At 37.2% G+C, this 18,313-nt stretch overlaps 1 pseudogene; it reads right to left on the bottom strand.

The window, feature by feature from the left end:
- Window positions 1–448: 448 nt before the first annotated feature.
- On the bottom strand, window positions 449–8,642 carry LOC148116871 (uncharacterized; annotated as a pseudogene).
- Window positions 8,643–18,313: the final 9,671 nt, after the last annotated feature.

Raw genomic sequence — 18,313 nt, forward strand, 5'->3', positions numbered from 1 at the left:
CAACTTATTTTCCAAAGCACCAGAAGGCAGGACAAGAAACAATGGATGGAAACTAATCCAGGAGAAAAGCAAGCTGGAATTAAGGAGAAACTTCCTAACGGTGAGAACAATCAACCAGCGGAACAGCTTGCCTTCAGAAGTTGTAGGTGCTTCATCAGTGAGGTTTTTAAGAGGAGACTGGACAGCCCCTTGTCTGAAAAGGTATAGGGTCTCCTGCTTGAGCAAGAGGTTGGACTAGAAGACCTTCAAGGTCCCTTCCAACTCTATTATTCTGTTAGAACCCTCCTGTTTTTCCTAGTTAGCAATGTGTTATTAGGTGAGGTTCTCTTTTGATGGACTTGTGACAAAGCAAAGAAATACTGTGATAAGATTCATATTTTAATACAGAAGTAATGATCGTATGTACTATTATGCAGGTTTTGTATCCTTTAATTTCTTAATGTATAAGCTACATATAATGGTTATCTTTAAGTTGATAGTTTCTTCCCATACCTTGGCCAGGATCCAGCACTTCCTACAGATAAAAAACACAATTACAACATAACACATTGGTAAAATTGTTTTTGAATCATATATTAAAGTCTGCATTGCAACCCTTTTTTCATTTAAAAATATTGTAAACTTCAATACAAAATATAGAGTACATACAGCAAAAAAAGATGTTTTGTGCAGATTCTAAGTTGGCATCATGTGGAAAGCTTATTGTAATTTTTTTCCACTTCAAAATTTTGGACCCTTTCATACAAGTGGCCTAGTCATTGATCATGTAGGATTTATGTAAGAATACCATAAATACTTACAGTACTTTCAAACAATATGGCAATGAATTGCTTGTGTGCATGTATGCATGTTTCAATAGTATAAAAGTCTTACTAGAATTTTTTTTAATTGTATAATATTAGTTTTCCTGAATTTTTGGAAAGACAAATGCAAAACTTGAAGTCCACTTCTAAACGTCTGAAAATTAAGTAGAAAAAATCCTGAATGAAATCCTAGATAGTTTCAACTACTCAAAATTAACAGTTCTGAGCCAACTATAATTTAGCATGTTAGCTAGCCATGTTCCCGATATTATCCTTGAAGAATTTTTTGAAGTTCTTCAAAAATTTGTTTGCTAAGAACAGATTTCCTAGCCCGTATTTTGTTAGAAAGCCTATTTTTTTAAAAAAAGGACTTTCTATATCTACAATTGAAGTTGCAGAGTTGGATATTTTCTGGAAAAAAATGGTTTATTTATTGATTGATTGATTGATTCGATTTATATGCCGCCCTTCTCCGGAGACTCAGAGCGGCTTACAATGGGTTAAGCAATAGCCTTCATACTTTTGTATATACTGTACCTGCTTAGTAGGGCTTTCGGGAGCCCCCCCAAGCTGTGTTCTTTTTTATACAAAGTCAGCTTATTGCCCCCACAATCCGGGCCCTCATTTTACCTACCTCAGAAGGATGAAACCTTGAGCCTGGTGAGATTTGAACTCGCAGTAATTTGCAGCAGCTGGCAGCTAAGTGCTACTTTAACAGCACTTTAGTCTGCTGCACCACCAAGGCTCTTTTATATTATTTGATATAAAATCAGGGAATGTTTTTGTCAGTTTTTATTCATTTATTTATGATGTGCCTCCTTGAGCTGAAGGACAAATTTCAGAGATTTGTGCAATATTGATTATCTTTATTTTTATTTTTAATTAACAACAAAGCAACAGAAGCCAACCTGTATTTTTTTTTTATCAATTGTCTAGCATTTTTATCCAAAGCAAAATTTAAAATTGTTCTCATTTTCCAATGAAATAAACAGAATGGTGAATTTTGAACCTATGTATCTTTAAAAATCCTAGTAATATTCAATACAGCTTTAACTCTGCTAAAAAGACTGTCTGAACACTATAATAAAGAGATGTAATTGTGGTGCAAATAAAAATATGTCAGAAACAGATTAAAAACAAAATGACTTATCTGGTTCCCACTACTGTAGCTATACCCCTTAATGTAAGTCCTATTATAAGCCTCAAATGATGGCTAAAGGACAAATAACACAGCTAATGACTTTGTGTCCTAGATTCATGCAGTTGCTTATCATCATATATTAGTGGAATGGTTATTATTGTATCCTGCTTTGTTGTTTTCTGCAGCCTTCTCAATGGGGACAGGATGCTAGGAAACGAGGCCCTTTAGTTTAATTCAACAAGATCTGTGGTCTTACACAAGTGTCAAGAGGTACTCAAGGTTGATCTTAGAGAATGTGATGGAACATAGATAAAAAAGCTGTTTCCTTGGTAACCCTTATATAATCAGAGATTTACTATGGTCCTGTTTCTATGTGCATAATTTCAGAGGGGATGATAATTTTCTGGAGATCGCCATTATTTGACTGTACTGACATTCAATTAGTAGTTTAAAAGGCCATCGTGTCAGATTGAAGCCAACTGGGTATATGTTTATATCTTCACAATAAGCTGCTACTTTTCCTCCAGATTGCTGAAGCCAAACTGAGTACACACTGTATTTCCCATTGGTCACTGTATAAATACCTGGGTATGAAAACTGAAGAGCTTTTGGGAACTGGATGTGAAGGAACATTAGATATTAATCAAATCAGACATTGCTATTACAGCTGAATATCCCCAAGCTACATAATGTACAACCCATTGTTTTCAGTGTACATAAACAAGGAATTCCCTTTCAATCAGGGGTGAAATCCAGCAGGTTTTCATAGGTTCTGGAGAACCGGTAGCAGAAATTTTGAGTAGTTCGGAGAACCGGTAGCGGAAATTTTGAGTAGTTCGGAGAACCAGTAGTGGAAATTTTGAGTAATTCAAACAACTGACCAATATCACCTCTAGCTGGTCCCAGACTGGGGTGGGAATGAAGATTTTGCAATATCCTTGCCCCAGAAGTGGGGAGGGAATGGGGATTTGGCAGTATCCTTCTTCTGGAGTAAGGAGGGAATGGAGATTTGGCAGTATCCTTCCCCTGCCACGCCCACCAAGCCATGCCATTCCACGCCACACCCACCAAGCCACGCCCACAGAACTGGTAGTAAAAAAAATTGAATTTCACCACTGCTTTCAATACTATAAATTCCCAATACAATAAATATTTAGTCAAGTCTGGCCATTGTCTATCCATTTTGCTAATACTAGCAATTGGAATTAAATGCTTATGGCTCTAAAATGTAAAGTTATGATATTTATTCCCCATTTTTCTATCTGCACTAAGGAACAGAATCAAAAACATCTTGACTCATGAAGCAGCTATTGTAGCTTTTTCCTCTTCAAATTAATGTATGGAAATAGTGTAGGAATGTGTTCCATTTACCATTCATCACATCAAGTAATACTCTGAAAATATATTGTGCAATATTCCCCATATCTTTCTCTGCCCCCCCCCATCTCATTATGTTTGTTTGTTTGTTTAATTAATTCATATAGCTGCCCATCTCAACAAGTGACTCTAGCCGGCAAATGATGTTAAAAATAAAACCATAAATTGTAAATCCTTATTTTTGGCTGCAAGATATGCTAAAATAATTAGGAATATAAGAGAAAGCAGAACCAATGAAAACTCACTTATTGCATCACGGTATGGTGTGCCGGTCTGACAGCCACGGATAGAAAAACATTACACAGGGTGGTGAGCATAGCACAAAATATTGTGGGCTGTCTCCTGATACCACTAGGTGAGATCGCTAAGGCTCGCTGCCTTAGAAGAGTGAGGAAAATTCTCAGGGGTGACTCTTACCCTGGACACCATTTCTTTACCCTCCTACCATCGGGAAGGACACATAGAAGTATAGTCAGCTGCACAAACAGGCTGAAGAACAGTTTTTATCCATGGGCTGTCGGACTCCTGAATGCGAAATAACATCATAACTCCGTAGTATGCAGGGACGGCGCAATGTTTAACATGTTCACACTGGTAAAATAGGACTGGGTGTTTTGTTAATATGATTTATTGGGTTAGGGATTTTCTGTCTTCACTGTGAGTTGTATTGTGTTGGGGAGGGTGCACTGAGGGAGCTCAACCAATCTCATTGTACATCTGTTGTGCACTGACAATAAAGATTTGAATTGAATTTGAATATTTTTTTTTAATTTGATTTATATGCTGCCCTTCTCTGGAGACTCAGGGCGGCTTACAATGCATTAAGCAATAGCCTTCATACTTTTGTATATTTATACAAAGTCAGTTTATTGCCCCCACAATCCAGGTCCTCATTTTACCTATCTTAGAAAGGATGGAAGGCTGAGTCAACCTTGAGCCTGGTGAGATTTGAACTTGCAGTAATTGCAGGCAGCTGATATTAATAACAGTGCTTTAGACTGCTGTGCCACCAGGGCGCAGACATACAATGTTAAATATCATAGCAATAGCACTTATATACCACTCCACAGTGCTTTACAGCATCTTTGAGCAGTTTACAATGTCAGAATATTGTCCCCAACAATCTAGGTCCTCATTTTACTGACCCGGGAAAGATGGAAGGCTGAGTCAATCTTGAAACCCATCAGGTTCAATCTCCAAACTCTGGGCAGAGTTAGCTTACAATACTGCATTTTAACCTTTGCACCACTAGGTTAACCTTTTTTGCAGGATCCAATCTGGGTTGGTCATCAGGACCAGAGATTTAGTCTTCCGAGCTTTCAGATTCATGTTGGAGCCCATCCTCAGGGAACTTCTGTCTAACACATTCCAGTAGTCCCAGATTGGATCCTACAACATTATCCTGGGATACATACTGTACATTTGCTTTCATTCATTCATCTTTTTTCTTTTCTTTTTTCTTAAGGTATATATCAATTTCTATTAATCTGTGCTACATATAAAACATTACTTTTTCCATTCTTATTGTTTCTTTCAGAATTACTACGATATTGCCCTTTTCCAAAATAAGACCACATTTTATTAGGATATCTGCCTTCTTATTGAAATGCCAACTGATTAAAATCTTCAATTTTGTAATGAGTCAACTTTCAACTAATTAGCTAATTAATGCTATTCATTAATAAAACACAGTGAAACCTCAAGCATAAGCCTATAATATTTTTAAATTATTTTTCTGAGCTTCTTGTTCATTTAAATGGTTTATTTAGGCATTCAATTTCACTCCATTTTTAACTCTGATCAATGTATACATGAACATGTTAATTAAGCCAGTTTATGAATGCATCTAAACTTCCTATATGCTAATCAGGTTGTTTCCACATTTTCATTCCTTTCATATATCATTATGTGCCACTTTGAATAAAAAGAAAAAGAAAAAAAGGACATTCATTGGCTATTTCATATAATTACTAGATTGTATCACTATATTTGATCACTGGTCCAGATATATGTCTTCAATCATTTGTAGCATTTTATACTCTCTTTCTTCTGCCAAAGCAACATCCAGAATGTGTATAGCATATGAAAACACCAATAAAATTACAATAAAGCAACTGCTAACTGCTATTGTGCTTAAAACTCAACATAAAAGCATGCATAAACAATACTAAAGGTAGTTTTAGAAATTAGGAACATATGTGTGTTAAATCCCACCTTTTGGCATAGCTCTGAAGGGAAGGCTCATATGAAGATATGTATACCATGTCATATATTACATCAAATTACATCCAAACATCATCCCATTGATTCCTGTCCAATGCAGAGCTTAGTCTGATTCCAACCCATTGGAATGAGAGCATCCACATTCCTTCCTGATATATACAGACTGCATTTTTTCTGTTAAATCTAAGAATTGGCTGCAGCAGTGCTTATCTATACAGACTAACCAATTGGTTGATTACCCTTCAATTCCAGAATTTTATTGCAAGTATCCAATCTCACATAGAGTCAGTCAATACTATCTGAGATTGGCCCTTGTAGGAAATATAATGGAATCCACTACAAGCAGAAACACCATCAGAAGGAGATGGGATTGATTAACTTAATTCTTCTTCTCCAAAGACTATTGTTTGATTAGTTGAGCAACATCCTTTTGATGATTAGTTGAGCAATATTCTTTTGAGAATTAATTGATTGTCTATATTCTTTCACACTTGGCTACTTAGTCTAACTCCCCATGACATCCCTACCACTTAAAGTTTCACATTGTTGAGGGGTTTTTCCTGTTTCCAAATAAAGCACTGGATTGCTAATATCCACCATGGGGTCCAGGTGAGATCAAAAAGAAATAAAGATTATTTACTTACTTACTTACTTACTTACTTACTTACTTACTTACTTACTTATTTATTTATTTATTTTGTCAAGCATATATAAGATAACAGGTAAAAGTATAAACATAATTTGAATACATGAAAAGAGTAAGAGTAAAAAGGAACATTAGGATAGGGACGGTAGGCACACTGATGCACTTATGCATGCCCCTTACAGACCTCTTAGGAATGGGGTGAGGTCAACAGTAGAAAGTCTAAGGTTAAAGTTTTGAGGGTTTTGGGAAGAAACCACAGAGTCAGGTAGTGGATTCCAGGCATTGACCACTCTGTTACTGAAGTCATTTCTTCTGCAATCGAGTTTGGAGCTTGATGTTTGTAGCTATTATTTGCTCATGTATTGTTGTGGTTGAAGCTGAAGTTGTCATTGATAGGTAGGACATTGTGGCAGAAAATTTTATGTACTACGCTTAGGTCAGACTGAAGTCGGCGTAGTTCTAAATTGTCTAAGCCCAAAATTTCAAGTCTGGTGGCATAAGGTATTTTATTGTGGGTAGAGGAATGGAGGACTCTTCTCGTGAAATACCTCTGGACCCTCTCAATTGTATTGATGTCCAATCTGCAGTGCGGGTTCCAGACAGTTGGGCTGTATTCGAGAATTGGCCTAGCAAATGTTTTGTATGTTCTAGTTAGTAGTACAATATTACCAGAGAAGAAGCTACGCAAGATTAGGTTAACAACTCTTAATGCCTTTTTGGCAATGTTTTTACAGTGCACTCTGGCTCTTAGAACTTTAGAAATGAGTACTCCAAGGTCCTTGACAGAGTGAGGGTCATGTCATCTACAAGGTCATGTCCATCTAATTTGTATTTTATGTTTTGATTTTTTGGTGCACTTTTTTGTGCAAGACAGAGCATTTGTTGGTTGAGATTTGAAGTTGCCACTTGTTAGACCAATCTGACACATAGTCAAGGTCTTTTTGTAGGGTAGTTGCATTGTCAGTGGTGTTGAATAGTTTTAACATTATCAGCGAAGAGAACACAGTTGCTTTTAATATGATTGCAAATGTCATTATGTAAAGTATGAAGAGTGTTGGACTTAAAACACTGCCTTGGGGAACACCAGTATTAACAGGTACAGGATTTGATAGAGCGCTTCCTATTTTGACCACTTGTTTTCTATTTGACAGGAAGGCAGCTATCTATTTATGTAGGAGTCCAGAAATGCCATAGGATTTTAGTTTTTGAAGTAATTTGTCATGTACCACTGAATCAAAAGCTTTACAGAAATCTATGTAAATTGCATCTATTGCTTTGTCCTGATGTGTAGTCCATATCTTTTTGCAGTGTAGGAGTTGCAGATTACAGGATAAATTTTTTTATGAAACCAAATTGTTTGTTGGAGAGTAGGTTGTTTGTCTCTAGGTGGAGAGTAATAGATTGGTTAATGATTGATTCCATGACTTTGCAGTCATGGAATATAAAGAGCAACATAAAGAGATTGGTCTGTAATTTTCAACTAGGCTAGGGTCTCCCTTTTTGAAGATAGGAATGACCGTGGCTTGTGACCATTGGTGGGGCAAGAAGCTGCTACGGAAAGATTTTTCAAAAATAAGGCATAAGTTTTTGTAGTGGTTTTTGAAGTTAGCTACGTGGTTAGTTTTGTTTTTTTGCCAAAGAGATTTTTTTCTGGATTGTAGTTTCCGTATTGTTATTAGTAGTTTATTTTTTCTGGTTTTGGGGGATATTAGTAGTACATAAAGTTTAATGATTCTTTTGACTTCACACAAGAAAATGTTGTAATGGTCATCAGCAGTATTACAGCTAGTGAATAGAATTTGCCAATCAAGAGATGAGAGTTCATTGTCTATGAGATCATAGTTGGCTTTTTTAAAGTTATAACTGAGAATCCCATCATTATGATGATTTTTGTGAGGACGTAAATTGAGACAAAAGTCAATCATGCTGTGGTCGCTGTTGGAGAATGGTTCTTTTATTTGTAGTCCATAAATTGAGTTTAAGCTGTTGCAGAAGATGAGATCAAGGCAGTTGTTGATCTAGTGTTATTAGTTACTAGTTGATCAGGTCCCAGTTTAGTTACAGTGTTGTACAGGGTTGCATGTATAGGTTCAGTTGTACATATGTTTAGGGTCCAATTAATAAGTGGTAAATTAAGGTCACCAAGAAAGATTATAGGGTGTGGGCAGGAGGCTGCCCATGTTAGTAGTGAAGTTAATTTATTTGCATGTTTGATGTCGTAATCTGGGGCTCTGTAACATAGTAAGAATCGAAATGTGGTATTTAAGGACAGGTCGCAGACAGTGGTCTCAGGAAAAGCAAGCTCCTGTGTAACTTGAATATTTTTTAGATGTAGGGACTTTTTATAGAAGATAGCAACACCACCTCCTCTACGGATTTCACGATCAGACCGGTAAACATGATAGTGTCTTACTGTGGTAATGGAGTCAGGGAGGGATGTATTCAGCCACATTTCACAGACAAATATAATGTTGAATATAGCTGTATTTAGTAAGAGGAGGAATTCAGGTATTTTATTTACGAGGCTTCTTGCATTAAGTAGCTTGCATTTAAGGTCAGTAGTAGTTGTTATAGAGGAAGTTAAGGGCGTGAGTGCCTACTTTTAGATGACGGAGGGTTGGATGGATTATCATTCTTGAGAATGATAACCTACTGAAGTTTCACTTCATTTTAAAATTTCTTTAAACTAAACAACAAAATCCCTACTAGGAAATGGGAAAAATTGGTAAGCATCAACGTTTTGTCTTTGGAATTGTTTTTGCATAAAACAAGATGTGAACAAGTACCTCAGTATTCATTGTTAATTGGTTCCAGGAGGTGTGAAAAGTAACAAAATAAAATGAGTACCAAACAAATTTTTCCCATAAAGAATAATGTAGTGAGTCACAAGGCAGCTGACACCAACAAGTTCTAACTTGCACATTGAGTACCAAACAAACAATGAGTACTGGGGCAAAAATTTCACATCAAAATGCGTTGAGTACCAAATCTGATGAGTTTCAAAGCAGTTGAATACCAAGGTACCACCGTAATAGCAATTTCAGAGAAGATTATATTTCAAAGGGAGGAAATAAATATATAAATTGGGACTCTCTCCATACAAATGATCTCTGCAAGGTTTTGACTTATATTTGCAATGTATAATTAATGACAAGAAATATTGGCGAATAGAAAGAATTAATCAATCGGTTTCACATCTTTGCCCTGTGATTCATGCAACCATCTTGTGACAAGAAACCATAAAGAACTAAATGCCAGAAGGGGGCGCTTATTTCTGAAGATATTAATTGCCATAAAACAGTGGCTACTAAAAAACAGAACATACCAGAAATAGTATTAATACTCTGTTTTAACAGAGTAAGAGTTGGAAGGGACCTTCTAGTCCAGTCCCCTGCTGAGGCAGGAAACCCTAATACCATTTCAGACAGATGATTGTCCAATCTCTTCTTGTTGGAGCACCCATAACTTCATCGAAAGCTCTTCATTGGAATTTGTAAGAGTGTCTTTTACTCATTCCTTCATTTACTCTGTTTAATAACTCTCTTTCGTTATTACAAAATAATGCCAAACTGGAGCACTGCACAATGAAAACCATAAACCAAACAAAATGAGAGGGATGCTTTTGACACAATTTAAGTTACCACATCTTAGGCATGAAGAGGACAAAATGGATAACTTCTTGGGGGACTAACAAAAGCATTATGGGTCAAAATAAAATATTATTTTCCTACAAATGCAAGCTATATAACAGTTTATGATTCTTTTCTCTGTTTATGAAGTATTTGATGGCACAGCTTTGCAGATGGATGCAGAACAGCATTTCCAGGAGGGGAAGAATAAAATCTGTGGGCGGTTTTTGTTGGTTTTTTTTTGCTCCTGTATTGTTTAGATCCATATGTGAGTTCTATTCATGGGCCTTGGAGAGAAGAAGAATGCATGAACAGCTGTACAGAGTTAGAATGACAATGCATCTATCTAGACCAGTTTTTATTATTAGTTCCAGCCACTCTTACATTAAGACATCCCTCTCAATGTGAACATGTAACCAAGCCCTTGTTGTTTTTAAATGGATAGAAGAAGAACATGCATTTCCCTCTCATATTCTTTTGATCCCCATGTCTCGCATGCAATCTTTTTGTCTCAAGCTAGCACTTTCACTTTCTAGTTATTGCAACAAGCTCCTCCTTCCCATTAAATATAGGGACAACTGCAGAACAGCTTTTTTTTTTTTTGGCCTAGCTGTTAATGGTTCCACAAATTGTGGAAAAATAACAATCCTGAAGAAAACATTCCCAAGGAGAGGCAATAATGAACTCATTGGAGCAATTCAGTCTTATGTATGAGTTTAGAAACAATTATTCCTCCTCTCCTATCTGCCCATCTCCTCTTTCAATTCCTATTTTTATAATTCCCAATAGTTCAGATTCAGAAGGACAGAATTAGTGCATTCCTCCATGACGCAAGAGGCCCATCATGTGGAAATTTTATGAACCCAGAAGCATGTTCTTCTCAGTAAACAAAAACAAATGTGGGTAGTGGGGGGAAACCTCTTCCTCTGAAAAGGACTCTGGAATACATATGGCTTTTACCATCTGGCACACAGCCTTAAACATAATAAACATGATAAATCTTCCCAAGTGGAATCTCTTTTATGAATGCTAATACATAAAAACACACATGTGAGAGGTTCTAGGAGGCAACCCTTAAGCCATAGAAAAATGCTTTGCATCATTTTACTGGCACCCAGAATTGAATTGTATTATGGGATGAAATGATAAAAATTGCTTTCGAGTGCACAAATTTAGATCTCTTTCACTTTGGGACCCATAAAAAGAAAAAGGAATAGATGAGGGTTGAATAGATAATATATTGAAACTGAGGAGTCAAAAGGAGGAAAGAGGGAGCGAAAGAGGAGATGGATATAGCAGTGTAGTAAAGATGAACTTCCATCATAGGTAAAAATGGGGAAAGCATGAATACTCAGTGTGAATGATGAAAAAGCAAGGTCTTTCTGTAAAATTAATAATTTTTCAGTTTTGATTAATATAAAGTTGAAAGAGATTAGATATCCAATTCAGAATTCCCAAACAATCAAAATTCTCTGCATTCAATTTACCTGCCTTCAAGGAATAGTAAAAAATTTCTAGCTAAAATAATTAATCTGATTTCAGGGTTATTCCATTTACTGTCTATACTCAAAATTTAAGTCAAAGGTTGTGTATGTGACATGTTCACTCCTTTGACTGAATTATTCCTCCTTTTTCTCTTATACATCCAATTACTTCTCATTCACTCTATTAGTTTGCATGAATGCATCCTAATTCATATGCTCGATGAGTCCGTCTGCTCCACAAAGAAATTTGGCAATATTTTATGATATTTGTATTAGCCCTGAATTTAGAAAAAGAAGAAATTATCAGTACCTATAGACTTCATGTGTTAATGCGGGAGCATACTTTCTCAATTAGGATGAATGAAGTTATAACTGAGAATGTTTGCAAGGCATGTTTTCTAATAGCTTTACAATCTTTCACTTTTACCTGTGACAATACCATAAAACTATTTGATTCAATTGATACAGACTCCAGGATATTAAGAAGGTTACATGAGACGAATACCAAGTCTAATGACAGATGCATCGAAGTGCAAATCTGAGCTCAGTGACTTTTGGCAAGCACGCTGAAGAATTCTGGCACCGATCAACATGTCTATAACATTCTGCAAGCATAAAAAGAGATAAATATATCTCTTAAATTGTTTTTCCATGCTTCTTGCCTGGGTGCACTCACACAAAAACATGTCTGTGTATGGGATAGAGTGTGTGCTTGTGTGCACATATTATCCATGTTCATGTGTGTATGTGTACTATAGGGGTGTATAATTAAAATTGCATGTGCTAATGTTTTAGGATCTTTCTGTCTATTCAAAAGTGAGTCAAGATAAATGGTACCCTGCCATAAGGAAAATGAACAACTTAAATATTTAAATAATAGATATTTTTGTTCAAGGTTCTATGCTGGCTTATTTTTATTCGTTTTCACTACAGCCCTGGGTGAAAAAATCACTATCATCATGATTCCACTGAGGAAAAACTGAAGGTGTGCACTTTTATAAATCAAGAGGCACAGAACTTTATGGCATAGGATAAACTTGGAACAGTAACTCGTGCCCTGATCAACATGCAGATAGAGTACTGCAATGCTCTTTACATGGGACTGCCTTCCCAGAAATTGCAACTATTTTGGAACATGGCAGCCTGTGCTTCTCTAACACCAGACATTGGCAATATATTACTGTGCATCGATAGATTGTGCCCCTGAACTGCTTACTGGGTCATTTCCAAACACAATTTAAAGTGCTAGCATTAATCTTAAAACAGTCTTAATGGCTTGGCACCTGGAGTCATGTTTTCCAACCAGTTTTGGCCTATCCTGTTAAAAACCATGTCAGGCAGGTCTCCTTGCACATATTTCCCGAGTGTCAAAGGAGACAAAGCTAGCAGGCATGACTTTCCCATAGCAGAGCCAACATCGTGGAATGATCTTCCCACTGAAATCAGACTGGTCCCCTCCCTGATAGCATTTAGTACATTTTCAAAAGTGGAGCTTTCTCCAAGGCTTTTCAGCAACCTTACTTGCGCTTCCTGTTATTCATTTTTTTTCCTACTTGTTGTTTTGCATTGCAATGCAGACTGTACACTGTTTTAATTGCATTGCTATTATTTTCATTGTGACATTGTAACTGCATGAATCACAAGACTGCAGTCAGAAAACAATCCAATAAATAAATACGTAAAACTGTCAGAAACATTCTACTATTCTACTATAATCTGATTATTATGGAAAAGCCCCAATAGCCTTTTGTTGTTGCTGTTCCAGGCAACCAAATTAGAACCAAAGGATGGAAATTGCAGAAAGGCAATTTTTAGCTAAAGTTCAAGTGAACCTTGTTAAGGCAAGCTTTTCAATTTGGAAGAAACTGTCCTTTGAGACAGTAGTTCTCCTTTGGTGGATATATATTAATTAGAGGTTCTTAAGAATACTGCCACTACATTCAGTTTGATAAAATTCTGGGATTGAAAAAGAATATGACTATATATTTTCAAGTTTATTTCTAATTCTATAATCCCATAGTTCCTAGCTAGTCTATGCCTGCAATCCTATGTGCATCTACTTGGAGAATTAGAACTAATAAATTCAGTAAAGTTCCTCTGAATTTCACCTGATACTCTCCTAGTGTTAACCTTAAAAAAAGTCTTAATGGCTTGGCACCTGGAGCCATCTTTTCCAACCAGATTTGGCATATCCTGTTAAACCATGTCAGGCAGGCCTCCTTATACATATTTCCCGACTTAAATATGCCACTTGTTTATACTTCCGTGAAGTTAACTGGGATGGATGGATGGAAAGATGACTTCCTTCTGAAATATTAATCTAGCAACAAATTTAGAAGACAAATTGAATATTTCAAAACAATTTACCCCATTTCTAAAATATAATTTTGACAGCTTTTTCAACTTTAAATAAGGAAAGAAAGAGTCACGTGCATTATTATGGTTCATTGCACAGTCAGCCAGATGTTTAGACTGGATTGGACATTTTTATCCACCTATCAAGGATCTGGGATAGGCAGGTGTCTTATTAGATTTTTATTCTTTCTATCTATCTATCTATCTATCTATCTATCTATCTATCTATCATCTACCATGTTTCCCCAAAAATAAGCCCTCCCCAAAAATATTTAAATGCATGCGTAGCCGGACCCCACCATTTCCTCTGGTTAGAGTTAGGGAGACAGAGTTGGAAATCGGGTAAGACGGAAAGAGGAGCCCTGTCTTGCTCCACACGCCCCAAAATAATAAGACCTCCCCGAAAATAAGGCCAAATAATATAGGGTTCAAAAAAATATAAAACAGGGTCTTATTTTCAGGAAAACATGGCATCTATCTATCTATCTGTCTGTCTGTCTATCCATCCATCCATCCATCCATCCATCCATCCACCTGTGTTTGTGTTTTCAACTCAAGCTGACAAACATACTTAATACTCTTGCTTTCTATTTTTCCCATAATAATCTTCTAAAGTGGGTTTGACCAAAATAGAGTGACCCAATTTGCTTTCAGGCGTAAGGGACATCTAAAAGAATCTGCTGCTTTCTGGGCCAGCACCTTAATCACTGCAGCAAACTGTATGTATGTTAATATGTATTTCTTTCATTTCTTTCTTTTTACTTACTTTTAGAAATGAAATGTTTTCTACTGGTTAGAAAATTTCTTTAACCACCTATGAGGAAAAAAGAGCCATGTCTTAAATTAAGAATCTAATGTTCCTTGCACATTAGATAAAATGGCTGGCAGTATTTTGGTTATAATTGATGAGATTCAATTTAGGATTATGCTCTCCTCTTCTCCAGCAAATTAGGATTGTGACATTAACATTGCCCACAATGTCTTATAGCAGCCCAAGAAGAAATATTATCAGAGCGGTAAGGATCCTTACTGCTGAAGATCGTACATCTGAAGCTAATCCACAGGCAACACTATCACAATTGTCCCGTTTTGCTGACATTATGGATTAGTGACTATCTCTCCCATTTCTTCAGGGTCTTGGGGGGGGGCAATGCTGTACAATTTATCCTTATTTAATCAGTACAAAATTAACAGGGTTTTGCAAGATGTTGGGTTTTGTTTCAGGTACCCTCTGCATAGAAGGCAAGTAGAATTGGCTGGCCAGAATAGCTCACCATCTATTTTATATGATGCTAATTAACCTGAACTTAAAGGTGGCGAGGAAGCCTGGCTAAGAAAGAAGATTGATTATAAGGAAATCGGTTTTGCAGCTTAGCACTTTGTTTGTGTCACTGCCTTCTATTCTTTGCTTGATAGCAAGGCATTGATTTAAGAGCCAGAGAGCAGTTCTGCCTCTGACCAATTGCTCTTCTCCAGTGCTCCCTTGAAAAGTATTCCCCAACTGGGTCTGCAAGGGTTCATTCATTCTAAGAATGGTACAAATTTTTAAGCGTAAGTCTTGTGGCTCAGATGAGAATAAATGGGCTTGCTGTTTAGATTTCTTGCTAGTATTAGTCCATAAACGTTGACTCTTTAGCTCCAAGATTGCCCTAGTGATCCAAGAACAGCCCCCTCTTTGTTAGCGCTAACCTGAATCAATTAGCCCCAGCTATCCCGTGGGAAACAGAAAGACAATAAAGAGAAAGAGACAATAGAGAGAAGCTTTCAGCCAGTCCAAATTACACTTAGCACCATCTTGTGGCCGCAATAAATAAATGTCTCCACAGCATTATTTTATACTCTGGAACACAGCAGCCTTTCAAAGAACTACTGTTGCTGCTGCTGTTGCTGTTGTTCCTGCTGCTGCTACTACTACAACTTCCTAGATTTTTATTATTGTTGCTCTAATTTTCTACCTAGCCTTGAGAAACTAAATAATTTATGTAAAGAAGTGCAATTTTTGTTAGACAGTGATGTAGTGACAAGGTTATGTACTCACTAGTGAGTTCTACCATCTTCTAGCATCATCTAAATATTGTTATGTTGCCTCAGTGATAGCTGAATGAAGCTATTAAAATATATCCCTAGCACATAAGAAATATCCAGACATTGCTACATTGCTCTGGAGATCCTTTTTCTGATGCAGAGCAGCCAGACTTGGTGTGCTAGGCAACAAAATTTAAAAAACAACCAGCTGTTCCATAACAACTGAAAGATTAGGGTTGTGTTTTCAGAGTATCCATAAGAAGACAATCTCCTTTTGCTGGTCAGATAACCTCATCCATCCAGCCCTCCATCCATACATCTGATGTGGAAGACTGATAATTCCTCAATATCAGGTGACAGTATGTTGTTCCCTTCTGAATCTTCTTTCAATAATATCTTTCCTGAAGGTTAGATAGCAATGAATATCCCAATAAGTTAACCACCTTAAATATGTCTCAAAAATAGACTGGACGAACATTTGATCAGGATAATATAAGGTCTCCTGCCTTAAGCAGGGGGTTGGACTAGAAGACCTCCAAAGTTTCTTCCAACCCTATGATTCCACATTCTATGTATGAATAGAGAGAAGGTATACAAATGAAATACATGTGGTATGCTCACTGTAGTTGTATTTAATTATATTGATGTTATTTTTGCCTTTATTCTGCTGTTTCTGAGAGGGGTACTTTGAAATGTGACCCCAGATCACCACTCAGTGAAAACTGCCAAAAGTTGGAAGTCATAGAAAGCTTGATATTCCTGTCCTGGATAATCTTGAGAAGTTGAAGAAAAGGAGGACTTAGTACTTGGGAAGAGTTGGATTCTATGGGCATAATAGAGAAAATACCAGGCCTCTCATGAGCTTCTCCTTGGAGGTGAGGTAAAGGAATCCCTGCAAATTTAGTTCATCTCTGTTTCAAGGTCATTGAGCCAGCACTGTCTGAACACATTTCCATGGTCATGTAGCCAGCATGACATCATGGAGCGCTGTTACCTTCCCACCAAACTGGTACCTATTTATTTACTCACATTTGCGTCAGGGGTATGTTCTACTTACCTTTGTTACCAGTTTGCAGCAGGGCCGCGCATGCTCGCTTTGTTCATGCACGCACTCTTCTGCACATGCACAGGAGCGATTTGATGATGTTGGGATCAGTGGGCGGAGCCTCCCACTGGTTTTACTACCGGTTCTATAGAACCAGTGCAAACCGGGGGCAACCCACCACTGATTAGTGTGCTTTCGAACTACTAGGCTGGCAGGAGCTGGGGCGAGGAAGGGAGCTCACCCCATTGCATGGAGCTCGGGTCTCAAACCTAGGCTGCTGGCATTCCAGCTGACGAATCCAGTATCTTAACGACTGAGTCACCATGCTGCCTTTTAGAGGTGGGGGGAAGAACTATATTCTCAGACTTAGGATGAACAATTATAGTGGAGCTTCCAAATGCCTAACCATTCTTAAAATTTCTTTCCTCAGTTCTTAAATCTAAGATACGATATGAATTTATATGAAGATAATGCTGAACACATAGTTACTCTGAACAGGCAGACGTTTATTAAATATTTTTACTTATCTTGAACACAAGTTATACAAGATGATACCATGTTCCTTTTTCCAATGATGTCACATTGGACACCACTACATAGAGAGTTAGGGAAATGGATGTAGATGTAGACTTGGACATGCTCCAATTTAATTTAATTGCCTCAGACACTTCTGATGTCTACATACAATTTGTGTTTCCTGAGAAAGGAGAAGACCTTAACCAAAGCCACTTTTCAGCAAGGAAGAGGAGAAAGAGCAAAGATGAACAAGTTGTTTTTCTCCTACCAGAGAGAGTTCCATCCTCCTGCTAATCCTCTGCCATTTGCCTAGCAATAGACGGCCAGTCATGTAACCACTTGATTATTGCCAATTAATCCTTTACTGTTACAACCCAGTTATCATAATCCTATATATGAATCATCAGTATAGGAGGAAGAATTTGGGATAATATCATTGATAGCCATGGTGCTGAAAGATCAAGGTCTGGAGACTAAATTAAATTAAATTAAATTAAATTAGCCCCTAGAGACTCACACTTTAGTCAGCAAGTGCTTTGGGGAACATCGGAAGGATGCTCCTGAGTGGCTTCAAGAAATCGAAGGTGATTAACCATCTGTAATCAGATGGAGACTTGAAACTTCTGACTAAGAGCTCTCAAACACTGAAACAAGTTTCTACAACAGCTTGGTTTTGATCCTTCTGTCTAGACCTGGCCAATGCTTTCACCTCAGTCTCTGAACTATGGCTACTGGTAAGAAACATTGATTTAGCTTGAATTGGATAGGACTAAGGCTCTGCTGATTGATTTCATTGGGGGAACCTCCATCAACTTTTATAGCCAGGACATTACAAAAGTTTTGTGGGCCAAGACAAACAGTTCCTTCAGCAATCAAATATTTGGATTTACAATTACATGTCATCCAAAAGCTTATTTGGATGACTTGTAATTGTACAGGTCCGCCTGATTTGTCTTTTCTGAGAATAATGACAATTGTTAAAATTTGCTGGGGGTGGGGATGGAAAACCAACCCTTCAGAAAAGTCAAACCCACAAGGAAACTTGTTCAGCCTTAAAATCTGGAACACA

Source organism: Pantherophis guttatus, chromosome 1 (genome assembly GCF_059756535.1).
Source record: "Pantherophis guttatus breed Tessera chromosome 1, ASM5975653v1, whole genome shotgun sequence".
Taxonomy (NCBI): Eukaryota; Metazoa; Chordata; class Lepidosauria; order Squamata; family Colubridae; genus Pantherophis; species Pantherophis guttatus.